Here is a 14,389-nt window from a genome sequence, read left to right on the forward strand (position 1 = left end):
GTTTACAAGCAGTGTAAGCTCTTGTTCTTTCTGCCTTAACAAGTATGGCAGGCATTTTACTGTTTACACGAATGTATTTTGAAAGTTTTCACTGTGCTGATAGGTTTCGGCCACTTGTATGCCTCCCAAGTATAATCGCACCAGAAAGGACAGAATCCTTGCAGATTGTAACTCGGACTTTGTACGCTGTCCCTAGCTGAGGCAACTCGCTCCCTTTATCGCATTGGGACTGCTATCTAGTCCCATCTGTGACGTTATGACTCAACTTTGGTCATTACTGTCTTTACATTAGTCGTCAGATCGTTGTGTCGTTTAAACGTGGATTCGTGGTCCTAACTGTTCCACTCATCAGTCGGCAAGTATGCAATTTAATTGTATAATTTCTAACAGTTACTGTTGTTAATATTAAGTAAATTGATATTAATTACTACACCAATAGTTATAGTGGGATAATGCAGGTTTGAAAGCATAGCGGCCAGACCGTGTATGACCTCATTACATACGTTCAGTCATTTAAGATAAGTGTGGTTCTTTAATCTGAATATGCGCACTCTTCAGATTTGCTGGAACCCACTGACTGACTTTAGTGTTTCTATTTTCGTATTCGAGTATGAAAATGTATGTACACTCAATCTGTTGGAAGTTACTGTTATGGCAGAATATGTACGTCACATATGACTGTTGTCATGGTAGGTTGTATAAAATGTCTTTTTACATTGACCATTTCGTCTATAGTAACATTTAATGACATACGATTATAAAATAATCAAAACCGTTTTGTGCAATTTTAGGTATATTAAAAGCTAAAAAAAACAATATAAATTGAATGAAATTATATTTTTGTTTATTCTTTTTAAGAAAATGTCGAATTGATATGTGTTAATAATCAAGTTATAGAGTTGTCACATAAGATGACAGTTTAAATTTTGCAATGTGAAAACATTGCATGCTAAGTGACATTCATTATTACTACTGTTGTTAATTGGGGAAAGTGGATGCTGGTACCACAAAAGTACACACAATAAGAATTGTAGATAAATGAGATTTTCTATTTTTCATATCATAAATGTTACTCATATATATATATATATATATATATATATATATATATATATATATATATATATATATATATATATGAGTGTTTCGTTATTTCTTTCGTTTACATTTTTGCTACAATAGCTCTGCAGTATACATTTTTATTTATATATTTACACACGTATAATTATGAGTTAGTGTTTCGTTATTTCTTTCGTTTACATTTTTGCTACAATAGCTCTGCAGTATACATTTTTATTTCATATGTATTTACACACGTATAATTATGAGTTAGTGTTTCGTTATTTCTTTCGTTTACATTTTTGCTACAATAGCTCTGCAGTATACATTTTTATTTATATATGTATTTACACACGTATAATTATGAGTTAGTGTTTCGTTATTTCTTTCGTTTACATTTTTGCTACAATAGCTCTGCAGTATACATTTTTATTTATATATGTATTTACACACGTATAATTATGAGTTAGTGTTTCGTTATTTCTTTCGTTTACATTTTTGCTACAATAGCTCTGCAGTATACATTTTTATTTATATATGTATTTACACACGTATAATTTATGAGTTAGTGTTTCGTTATTTTTTTCGTTTACATTTTTGCTACAATAGCTCTGCAGTATACATTTTATTTATATATTTACACACGTATAATTATGAGTTAGTGTTTCGTTATTTCTTTCGTTTACATTTTTGCTACAATAGCTCTGCAGTATACATTTTTACATGTTACAAACATAATACCATTTCCAGCGAATACCATTCTGTATGAAGAAAACTTTAGTTAAAATACAGTGATTAACTTCAATATTTTCATTTAATCTAACATTGGTACAAAAGAAGAACACAGTAGGTTTGTCGCCCACGCAGGAAATGTTGACTGTGCTACTTTCACCGTTTGATATGTCTGATCTCGATTCGATACCAACGTGGCTCGGTGGTCTAGGGGTATGATTCTCGCTTAGGGTGCGAGAGGTCCCGGGTTCAAATCCCGGCCGAGCCCCAATGTTTTTTGCTCGTTGTTTATAGACTTGCTATTATCTTTAAAGTGTGCAAGTTTAGATATATGTTATGAGTTTATTTAATTATTTTAACCACGGGCATATTTTAATTTTTAATTAAAGAATGTCCCGCTTAGATGTACGTAAAACCATGAGTGTTATCTCGGTATTTTTTAGACATAAATATTAACACTTCAAAATACAAGTGTAATCGCATTCACTCTGTTGTATAATAGAACTAGTATAGATTAGTTCCTTTACATTCTATTCTCAACTTCTTACAACGATATTAAATTAACTTAAAACAATAACTAATTCTCAATTACAGTATTCTAATAAACTCAGAATACAGTAAGTGCAAGTTTTCTTATAGAAAATTTACAATTTTTTATAATAAATTTCGTATATTCATATATGTTTTATATATTATACAATCCTCGGCCTAAACTGGTAAAAAACAAGGGTGCTTCTTAATCATTTGTTGTTAACGAATAACTATACATGGACAAACATATTCAATTCTTGTTTGAACATTGATTTTAAAAATTTTATCAGTAACATATATAGAATCGATATTTGTTTCAAACAAACGTAATTAGAGTTTTTGAATAATTGACAAGGTATTTCAAATATTAGTAGTGAAATTCGTTGCACATCGCCACAGAAAACGAAATCATTTTATTTCAATCCTCTTTTTGAATACAAGTCCTACGTTATTCCTTATATATTTACTGGAATGTTCCAACTTAAAGTGGGACATATGTTGTAGATATTTCCACAAATTTTAAAAATCTGAAGTGTACAAAAATTGTAAGAGGTTTTTGGGTATTTTTGTTGGAAATTATAAATATTTTATATTTGTGATCGGTGTAAGTGGAGTGGGTTAAGAAGAATAGATAATCTGAATTTACTACTTTATAATTTTAATAATCTCATCAAAATTAAAGTGGGAGTTTTCTCGTTTAATTCAAAGAAGGAATAATAACATTAGTTTTTAGATTTAATAAATTATTAGTATATTTAAAAAATACTTTACTTTTCACTTGTTTTTCACATAATTTAATCGTCATTATAAAACTCACGAAGATTTTTTTACGAGCACGAAGTTTATAAGCTTCATAAAGGTAAATATAATATTTATAATTTAAAAATTGTACTTATGAATTATACGATCAGTAAGCATCTTTTATGCACGAATTTATTTTGAAAGAAAATATAAATTAATATTTAAAATATTTGTGTTTTAATGTATAGAAATATAATACTGGTTTATAGGTCAAGTGTAAGAAAGGGACAAATAGCCCTAACTTTACCTGTTTGAATAAAAGGTTTTTCATTTCATTGCAACATACATGGGGTATGAACATCAATTTGCGAGACTATAGATATATCTTTTCTATTCATCCTATGCACTAAACTATGTAACGAACTTTTGAAGAACGAGAAAGAACATAACGAAACGTAACACATTTTTTACGGAGTTACTCACACTTAGCTATTATTTGACCTTTTGATTCTAAAATAAATACCCTAGAACGAATAGGGCTCTTCCTTGAACCAATGTTCAAATCTGTAGTACCTTTCTACCAAAATATGTCGCACAGACGGACGGTCTGCCTTTTACCTCCAAATCAATACATTTCTTTCTTGGACCAAGAGGAACGTATGGACCAGTGTTGTTTTGAGGTATTTGTGGCAGACGGTGTCTACACTAGGCGTAAAGTGAATTAGAAATTAGGCTAGACTAGACATTCCTAGAAATCACATTTTTCCAATCTACGGAACCCAAAAGCAGCGCAACTGTTTTAACATGTCCTAACATTGGCAAAGTGGACTTTAAGAATGTAATTTATAAAATTAAGTGTCGATTTTGTAATACACCATATATTGAGCAAACATCTAATAATCCCCTTAAAGTCAGAATAACAGGGCACAGATTTCATATTTTTCATAAAGACAAGGAGAAGCTATTGGAAACATTGAGAAGCATTATCCAAAGATGCTGCTGAGCACAAAAAAGACAAAATTGAAGAGTGTTAAGATCTTTAAGGGAAGATAAAAGTAACTTTTCCAAATTTCCTTCTGCCCCACTAATGATATAGGAGCTGGGTCTTTGAATGTTTTAGTCGCGTATATTTATATTTTGTGGTTATTTTCTTATTTGCTATGTTTACTCGTATTGTTCTTTTTATATTCTTATTTTATGCTTCTTGAGATGTGAGTATAAAATACTAATATAGAAGTTTTTTATGTGTTATTGTTCATTCCAATAAATGAAATACAATATATATTTCATAATCGTTAGCGCGGTTCCTATAAAATTTTGTACGATTTTTTTATTACCAGCTCATTGCAATGGTAATAAGATGTTAGTGAATGTCTTAATGACAATAAATATTCTTGGCTTGTTACTGCAAACGACACTAAAGAGATATTTTATATTATTTAACTAGCTACACTCAAAACCTGTAATAGTTGATTATTTTATCGCTTTGTCTTTCGACGTCGTGGTAATCATACTTAAGGATTACTTTTATTACACGTGAATAGTGATGTAAGAAATACTGCATCCTGCACTTCACTTGGACAATGGTAATATGTAGCCTACTACTCTTGCAACCTGAGCTTGTCAGTGGGAGAATTCTTATTTGTAGTCCATGTCGTTTCGCTACATCAGACTTGGTAGTTCTTGACATCAAGTCTGAGGATATTGAGAAAATCTTACTGGACGGTGACATGTACTCAAGCTTACCAGCAGCTTAACCAGTAACGCTTTCTGGCACAAATCCCTCTTATCGTACCATTTTCTGTCGAGTGTCTCCCTACTTGGAAGGTCGTGGCTTCCAGCCTCCGTAGTATCTGTCTCCAACGAGGAAGTCATTAAGGACATGGCTCCAAGCATTCCTAAAAATAGTGACGATTTCGAATGTATTTTAGCCATTCAAAAAGAATATACGCGTAGTTTACATTACCAATAAATGTATCATAAGGAAAAGATTATAGTGAGGGCGCTGTTACCCACAATATTGACCCATCTCCCACACGTGACTCCCGCACGTCTCTGCTGTTCATCTTGTCCTACTCAGGGGAGGTTAGACCAAAACTGAACAAGAACTGGGCGCTTAACGTTGTACATCAATGCTTGCTTGGCTACTGAGGCAGCATATAAGCCAATCGACACAAGAACTCCGTAGTCAACAATTACACAGGTTAGATCTTGCAGCGTTCTTCTTCAGAGTCGAACAACTGGCAGCATCCGATACAGCCGATAAAGCAATTATTGTAACGTCACCTGGAATTTAAAAAAAGGACAACAGGATTTATTTTTATAATTTACAAAAACTGGAACACAACAAAAACGTTCCACTTGCATGTTGTGTTGATATATTTTGCTTGTGCTTTCACCGGGTCTAAGATACACGTGGCGTACAGCTAGTCATGGGTCTGGCGTGTTCAACCCATACATGGCGTTATCATCGATTTAAAAATCAGTAGGCATTATGTGTTAAATTTGTACACCCGAAAAACAGCAAGTAACAGTTCTCGAACGTGTGTTTCTGATTTTGTAACATACACGAAAATAACGATTGCAAATGTCCGAAATCCTATATTCTGTCATGTAATGATGTGCGAATACAGTCAAAGAATGTTAGGAATGCCATAAGGCCTGTATTCGTCTGACCTTCCTCTATGAAATTTAGTACGACGTTCTTTTGCTATGTACATGGCTGAAAGTTTACAGTGAGTCACATTTGTTTATGTCCCTTATACCATGATTGCAGTGGTTTTACCGTTTTTTATAAGTGTGCATTTTTTAAAGATTTATGTATGAATGTAGAATGAGATAGTATTGATACCGTAACTTAGCAATCGCGTCATCTCTGATATCTGCTGTACATAATACAGACGTTAATTATGTATAAGTTTGAAAGGATTGTATGGTGATATCAAATGTCTAGTCTTTATATATATATATATATATATATATATATATATTATATATATATATATATATATATATATATATATGAGTATTTGAAGATGCGTTGACAAATAGTAATTAGCTTAAAGAGCAGGGAAAACATACAGGTACCATATGACTCTTTCTAAAATACCCCACGCCTTTTGGGGTAATCCTACTCATATAATACAAAAATTAAATGTTAACCGCTCGGCCCAACAATATAAATCGGCCTTATTATAAGCAGTCGACTTAGTATCAAAAGTCTGACATTGGTTTAAAACTGCAGCATTCGGTGGATTGTTTATTATTTCTTCGGTGATTTTATTTAAATCTATACAGACTTTTTTCTTTGAGAATTAATTCAGCAGTTGCTCGCTCGTAGTTGTCCGAAGATACGCGAATGTATATTTTCGAACGCATGTTAAAATTTGTACGGTGAACTATCTTTTTTTTTATAAAGTAGGTTATTCCTTGAGTTGAAACGTGGGCTCTACACGATTCAATGTTAGATGACCCTCCGCACGGACTGATCCAGATCATGCTGTCTATGCTAAAGCCCTCATCATCATGGACATTCGGCCTATGAGGTTTCTGGAGTTGCTATGGAATCTAATATATCTTATGTCACTGCCCAATAGTGACATAAGATATATTGGGTGGCTCGAAATCGAGTTAGTAATGGCTTTACATCCATTATTGAGCTTTTACTGCTGTATGAGAACGAGGAAACTACCAATAAGACTTTATGGTTTGACTATCAATTATTGATGAAACATGTAATATTGGTCCAATACAGTGAGACATAAGGGGCTCACCACCACAGAGAAGAAGTAATGACTTCCGTTTTATGGAATTATGTTTAAAAACTAGGATGAGACAGAGGTTTATAAGCTAATTCAAAAACTTTTATGTACAACAATAATTTTTTTTATTCTTTAAAATCCTAAATGGTGTAAAATATCAAACTAAACACTTTTATTACGGTTTCATCTATTTTCATACTATGTTTTATCTCAATGATATATACGTATAGTGTTGAAATTACCATCTCTATATATAATTGATACATTCCATTGTTTACTGTTTTTATCCATATCTTTGTGCCGCGATGTTTTTGAGTTGTATGAGCTGTCATTCAGTTGGTTTTGTGGCCACCAAAACATTTATGATCTACAAAACCTAAGATACCAACGTCTGGCTTTGCCAAGTCACGTAAACGCGTGATGCAGTACAACTTGGAGCCATATTAAAGCTGGTGCTGCTTTAACGCCTTTTCACAATTGAGTACACATAATCTGTAACTCGTATTTATGTACTTTTAAATATTTTTTAATCCATTATCGGCGCAATCACAACATTATTTTAACTGGAAAAATATTAAAACTTTATTTTTTAATGAATTGTATAAACTGAATAGTCAATATCTGACTCTTCAATGTTAGAATGACCCGAAACGCTACCGAAAAACTAAAGTGCTCAATTCGCGAGTGAGTTCCTCTGCTGAATGGTTATCCTGAACTACACAAATATGAAGCAAGCGTTTATAACAGCCACTCCGTGTGAAGCCCCTTGGGCAATGCCGAGCGTTTTGCAAGAGTTCGAGCACCGCATCAAATCATGTTATTAGAGGGAAAGTAGAGCTGAGCGTCGACGATACGGTATTTTGGTATTTTTCGCCGTGGCATTGGCAGTGCTGTACGTGCTGAACGCAACAGGGCTGCACCACGTACTGTACCGAGCGCTGACTGTACGGTATTTCTCGCGAGAGGTTGGTAGCGCCGCGCCCTGCTGATCGAACAATTCCATCTGCTACCGCCGCGTCCGCGTTTAGCAGACGACAAGACGTTCGTGTGACAGCGGTGTCGGCGATTGTGACTGTGATATTTTTCGTGACGTTGCTTTGTGTGTGTGTGTATGTGACTGTCACTAGCAGTGAAGTATAGTTTAGTTTTAAGTTCCACACTGGTGTCCTACCATCCTTGGAAAGTGCTCCTGTTGCATTCCTTTCTCCTATTACTACTACTACTAATCATTCACTCTCTCTACAGTCCACATGGCTTTGCCCTCAACTGAATTTCTCTTTGTAAAATTCAGTTCAGATTTGTAATACAATGACAGATTCGTCCCTTACTCAACTCAATTGCCAGTAATACGAAACACTTACTGTCACTACAAATAATATCTAACAAGTTCTCTTTTGCAATATAGAACGAAAGTTATATTAGTAAATAAATCAGAAATGTTTGAAACTATATTTTTGTTTCGTGCTTCAGATGTACAGTTAGGAGCCGCTGGTTTGACATACAATGTGTTACGAATGTGTAATACTTGTACGTACATGTTTATTAGCATTAATTAAGTATTAAATGTAGTTTTTGTGTTACGTATTCCTCGTGAATCGTGGAAAACAAGTGTTGGAAAGAATCAAATGATCGATGACACCGTCGCGACGCCAGCGGAAGCCGGCTGAAGCGAGACGCGATACTGTGTTGATATTGCTTGTCTACCAGTCTGGCCACGACCTTACTTCTTATCTCTACCGAAATCGTAATAGTCACTGTTAATTGTTATTTCTTCAAAGAGTCAATAAATTGTTAACCTTCGTGAGTGTAGTTCAACGTCAGCAATACGGATAACTGCACAACACAGCTGTAGTTAGTTCTTACAAGTTTCTGAAATGTGAATGGGACTGCATACTTGTGCCACTATACATAGCTGTGTATTACAAATTACAGAATATTCGACAAAAATATTTCTGCTTATCGGCGTGCAATTAAAAATCGACAAAGCTTTAACAAGTTTAAATTTCTTAAACGAAAATTAGTTAACCAGCCTCGTTACGAGATGGTGGCTATTAAAATATGCACAAAACCGTTATTCCACGTATAACGTAATGCACAATAAATTAAAAACTATTTTAAAACTTAAAAATTTAAATTACTTTTTATATGTTATTCTTTGCTATCTTGGTACTTTTTGATAAGTTTCAAGATGACCACCATACAACGTATTGATATGTACCTATACACATCACACACAACATATACACATAAAAGATTAATAACAATACAATGTATCCACTAATTTGTAACCGATTGCAACCAAACGTGGAAAGATAGTATTTAATATGTTCTGTGCCAGTTTTTAATACTTTGTCCTTCAATGAAAGTTTTAGTAAGGCGGCCAATCATATTGATTTGAAAAAACATTCCCGGTTAAAAAATATTATAGACTAGCAGTTACCCGCGGCTTCGCACAATTTCGTAGGTTTTGCACCTGTTTGAGTACTTGAATTATATTTCCGGCGCCAATATTGAGTTTGCCTTCTTCTCACGACCAAGAAAATATGTTAAAAAGTATACATTTATGGTTATTTTAATTGACTCCGGTAGTAGTATTTTTTTCCGAAGCTGAGTTTACCTCTTTTCCAATCAAGGAAATATGTATAGATACACATATCTGAGAAGCATACTTTTGCTAAAAGACAACTTAAATAGGTTTCATAACGGTCTTGAAATGTATAATAAAAGTTTAACTACATTGATTAATGGACATTAGACTACTTGTATTGGAATCACTCATTATGTATTCTGTGGATAATGTTATACAGGTAATCAGACCATCTTCGACTTACAAACTGGACCAATCAGTGTCCAAACCCGTTACACTCGTGTCGACGTCCCAAATTGGCTGGACCAATTGGTGTCCAAACCCGTTACACTCGTGTCGACGTCTCAAATTGGCTGGACCAATCAGTGTCCAAACCCGTTACACTCGTGTCATCAACGTCCCAAATTGGCTGGACCAATCAGTGTCCAAACCCGTTACACTCGTGTCAACGTCCCAAATTGGCTGGACCAATCAGTGTCCAAACCCGTTACACTCGTGTCGACGTCTCAAATTGGCTGGACCAATCAGTGTCCAAACCCGTTACACTCGTGTCGACGTCTCAAATTGGCTGGACCAACCAGTGTCCAAACCCGTTACACTCGTGTCGACGTCTCAAATTGGCTGGATCAACCAGTGTCCAAACCCGTTACAGTACGCGCGCTGAAGGTTCGGCGCTGTCGTTGCCCTACTAACCAAATAAAAACATTGACTCTCCAATGATCCGTCACGGACGGCAATGTTTAATTCTCGCTCGACAATCAACTTATGGTTAGACCAACTTCCTGTACAAATAAAATTCTGAAACTTCGCAGATCTATTTTCCTGTTTATGCCAATGCTAATGGATGTATTAAGTTTCAATGTCTTATTACTTTTCTTCAATAAAATATATTTTAAAATTAACTGTGCCAAAATTGTGATACAAAAAAGTTTGTATGTGAGGATTTTTTTATTATTCGGTCAGGAAACTTTCACCAGCGGGAAAGTTTTTCTGAATGAAATGAAGTTAATTTTAGATTTAACTTTTCTCAGATACATAGTTTAGGTTAGCCGTAACTTAGTTTGAAGTGGAATGTATCACCGACACCGCTGCCCTACAGTTTATGGCCCATTCACGTAAATGCAACACGGCAATACCATTTGGAAGTTTAACATTGAATCACTTTCCAATAGTTTATTTCTGAAAAAAAAAAAAAAAAAAAAAAAAAAAAAAAAAAAAAAAAAAAAAAAAACTTTAGGCCATAGTGGTGATCTGTGATAAACTAAAAGTTTTAAACTTTAATGAAATTATGTTGAATTTCATTGTCTTATATTCGAATATAAAGTGTTTTGGGGTGTATTGTTTATAAACTAATTTTATGACAGATGAATAAATACGAATAGAAACACTGTTGTATAAAGAATCCTGTTTATGAAAAACTTAATTATTAATTATGTGGCATGACAATAAATGATTTTTTTTAGCATTTCTACGAATACACTATACATAGAGGCATTGGTTATATATGGATTAAACCGTAAATTGTAGCATTCAATTTCAAATTCGAATACTACCTTAGCAATACATTTTATATTAATTGACTTTCTGACAGATAAGAAATAAAATGTCATAAATCTATTAGTGATTAAAAATCGTAAAATTACTAAACGTCTAACAATACAAATTAAGAATTTAAATTCTCAACGCATAAATGTAGAATCCATTATTTTAAAATCGGCGTGGTGAACAGTATTTTCCCTAGATTTTACTTTGTTTACAAAGCTGTTCTTACCTATAGTAGAGTTGCCAATGGCGAGTTATTTCCATTCTCACCACCCGTTTCCGATTCTTCGCTGGCATCCTGTTCACTGTTGCTGCCGTCAGATGAGTCATTTAAACTAATAATAAATCTCTCTGTTGTGTCATCAATTAAATGTTCCTTTTCATAATATTCATCTTCAAATTTTACAACTTTCTTACACACCTTTCCCCAGTCTTCTTTTGTTATTGAGTCTATCTTCTCTTTGCATAACGCTATGGTATTTTTAATGTTATTTACAACATTTTTTTGACCTAAATAATTTTTTATTATTCCCCAAATATTCTCAATCGGATTTAGATCTGGATGGTACGGAGGAAGGTAAAGAACGCTGTGTCCGTGGTTTTCTAACAAATCGTCAAATGCAAATCATCCTTATGTTGTTTTACTAAACTGTACAATTCGGGTTTAAGTGACATTGCATCAAACTGCAGTCCATGATCTTGTAGCCACTTGATCATTTCTGCTTTTTTGGAACCTGAATTAGGTGCTTTATTAACTTGGAAGTTATGATAGGCGGCATTATCAATAATTATTAGAGAGTTAACTGGTAAGTTTGGAATGAGCTGAGTTCTTGTCCATGTCATGAAGTTCGCATGGTTCATCTGATCATGATAATCTCCTTCGCTCGTTCCCACTTTCCAGATTAAGCAAGCTCCAGGAATAAACCCCATTTCACTCCCTGCGTGTAGTATTATGGCCCTCTCGCCTTTACTTATTTTCTTTTTAAAACCCTGAAGACTGGCGTCACTCCATCCCTTTTCAGTCACATGAGATGATAATATATACCTTTCATCAATGTAAACAATAGGAGAGTTCTCTGCTCGCGCTTGTTTTATACTTCGTAAATAGTTTATACGTTTCATTCTTATGTCACTAGCTTCAATCAAAATTTGCCTATTATTTTCAATTTTTTCCACCGAAAACCTAAGGATGCTAATATTTTTCTGAGGCTAGTTTTATACAACTATCAGTTTTATAAAATTCATGGATGGTTCTTCGAACAACACATTTATCAAAGTCGTCTAGTTCTACTATTTTCTTTTTTTGTATTTTTTAGGGGTAGTGAACAAACACTCCCCTTCATTGGAAGAATCCATAATTTTTTTCACGGCGAATCTCCTTAATCAGTGTTTTTGAAACACCACAAGCCAGCAGTTTTTTCTAAACATTTATTTATAGGGATTCGTTCATCATTAGATAGTTTCGACTCATTTGCCATGAACTCACTAACCCTCTATATAATTTCTCGAGCCTGGCTTTTCGTAGTTTTTCCTCGAGCCACTTTGGAAACGTATCGGGCCATTATACCGACTGAGATGATGGATCAAAACAAAACTACTAAAACTTGTAATATAACCTTAGTAGCAAGGATAATATTAAATAATTTGTTACGCCCTACAACTACCAAAATTCACTAACCTCACTACTAACTAAACTAATGAATTGTGTATAACACACTTAAACCACTTGTCCACTTCTAACAACAGTGAATACTCGACTGTGAGGGAGAACAGGGACAATAAATATTCAGACTGCAACGGGCCAAACATTGGCCGATGTCTGCAGAACAGTTGTTATGTCGGGCAATCCACCCGTCTCCCGCCGAAGTCCGCTCGGTTGACTCGGAGCCGAACCATCAGCGCGCGTACTGTACACTCGTGTCGACGTCCCAAATTGGCTGGACCAATCAGTGTCCAAACCCGTAACACTCGTGTCGACGTCCCAAATTGGCTGGACCAATCAGCGTTCAAATCCGGTACACTCGTGTCGACGTCCCAAATTGGCTGGACCAATCATTGTCCAAAACCGGTACACTCGTGTTGACGTCCCAAATTGGCTGGACCAATCAGTGTCCAAACCCGGTACACTCGTGTCGAAGTCCCAAATTGGTTGTTTATGATTTACTAATTGTTTATATATTAATAATTGATTCCCGGTCGGGGTTACTTTCAAGTGTTAGTAGTGACCACTTAGTCAATGATTGTTGTTGTGCCAATGAATGACACTATGTTCAGAGTTACTCTCAGGCGTTAGTAGTGACCACTTAGTCAATGATTGTTGTTGTTTCAATGAACGACACTATGTTCCGAGTTACTCTCAGGCGTTAGTAGTAGCCACTTAGTCAATGATTGTTGTGCCAATGATATGTTCGGATTTACTCTCAGGCATTAGTAAGTGACCACTTAATCAATGATTGTTGTGCCAATGAATGGCACTTTGTTCGGAGTTACTCTCAGGCATTAGTAGTGACCACTTAGTCAATGATTGTTGTGCCAATGAACGACACTATGTTCCGAGTTACTCTCAGGCGTTAGTAGTAGCCACTTAGTCAATGATTGTTGTGCCAATGAATGACACTCTGTTCGAAGTTACCCTCAGGCATTAGTAGTGACCACTCAGTCAATGATTGTTGTGCCAATGAATGACACTTTGTTCGGAGTTACTCTCAAGCATTAGTAGTGACCACTCAGTCAATGATTGTTGTGCCAATGAATGACACTTTGTTCGGATTTACTCTCAGGCATTAGTAAGTGACCACTTAGTCAATGATTGTTGTGCCAATGAATGACACTATGTTCGGAGTTACTCTCAGGCGTTAGTAGTGGCCACTTAGTCAATGATAGTTGTGCCAATGAATGACACTCGGTTCAGAGTTACTCTCAGGCGTTAGTAGTGGCCACTTAGTCAATGATTGTTGTGCCAATGAATGACACTCGGTTCAGAGTTACTCTCAGGCGTTAGTAGTGGCCACTTAGTCAATGATTGTTGTGCCAATGAATGACACTATGTTCGGAGTTACTCTCAGGCGTTAGTAGTGGCCACTTAGTCAATGATAGTTGTGCCAATGAATGACACTATGTTCGGAGTTACTCTCAGGCGTTAGTAGTGGCCACTTAGTCAATAATAGTTGTGCCAATGAATGACACTCGGTTCAGAGTTACTCTCAGGCGTTAGTAGTGGCCACTTAGTCAATGATTGTTGTGCCAATGAATGACACTATGTTCGGAGTTACTCTCAGGCGTTAGTAGTGGCCACTTAGTCAATGATAGTTGTGCCAATGAATGACACTCGGTTCAGAGTTACTCTCAGGCGTTAGTAGTGACCACTCAGTCAATGATTGTTGTGCCAATGAATGACACTATGTTCTGAGTTACTCTCAGGCGTTAGTAGTGGCCA

The 14,389-nt window shown here is 35.2% G+C and overlaps 1 protein-coding gene and 1 non-coding gene across 7 annotated transcripts in view; both read left to right on the top strand.

Moving 5' to 3' along the window:
- Positions 1–14,389, top strand: part of LOC124359391 (phosphatidylcholine:ceramide cholinephosphotransferase 1-like) — a 216,470-nt gene that overhangs the window by 95,117 nt on the left and 106,964 nt on the right. The window contains exon 1 of one of the 6 annotated variants that reach the window (XM_046812095.1): positions 78–359. The exons of the other annotated variants lie outside the window; for them this stretch is intronic. The gene's annotated coding sequence lies outside the window, so the exon portion shown is untranslated. Of the gene's footprint in view, positions 1–77; positions 360–14,389 lie in introns of those variants that run through there. 6 annotated transcript variants of the gene reach the window in all.
- Trnap-agg lies at positions 1,988–2,059 on the top strand. The gene has a single exon. It is a non-coding gene; the product is annotated as a tRNA-Pro (tRNA).

This window comes from Homalodisca vitripennis, chromosome 4, assembly GCF_021130785.1.
Source record: "Homalodisca vitripennis isolate AUS2020 chromosome 4, UT_GWSS_2.1, whole genome shotgun sequence".
NCBI lineage: Eukaryota > Metazoa > Arthropoda > Insecta > Hemiptera > Cicadellidae > Homalodisca > Homalodisca vitripennis.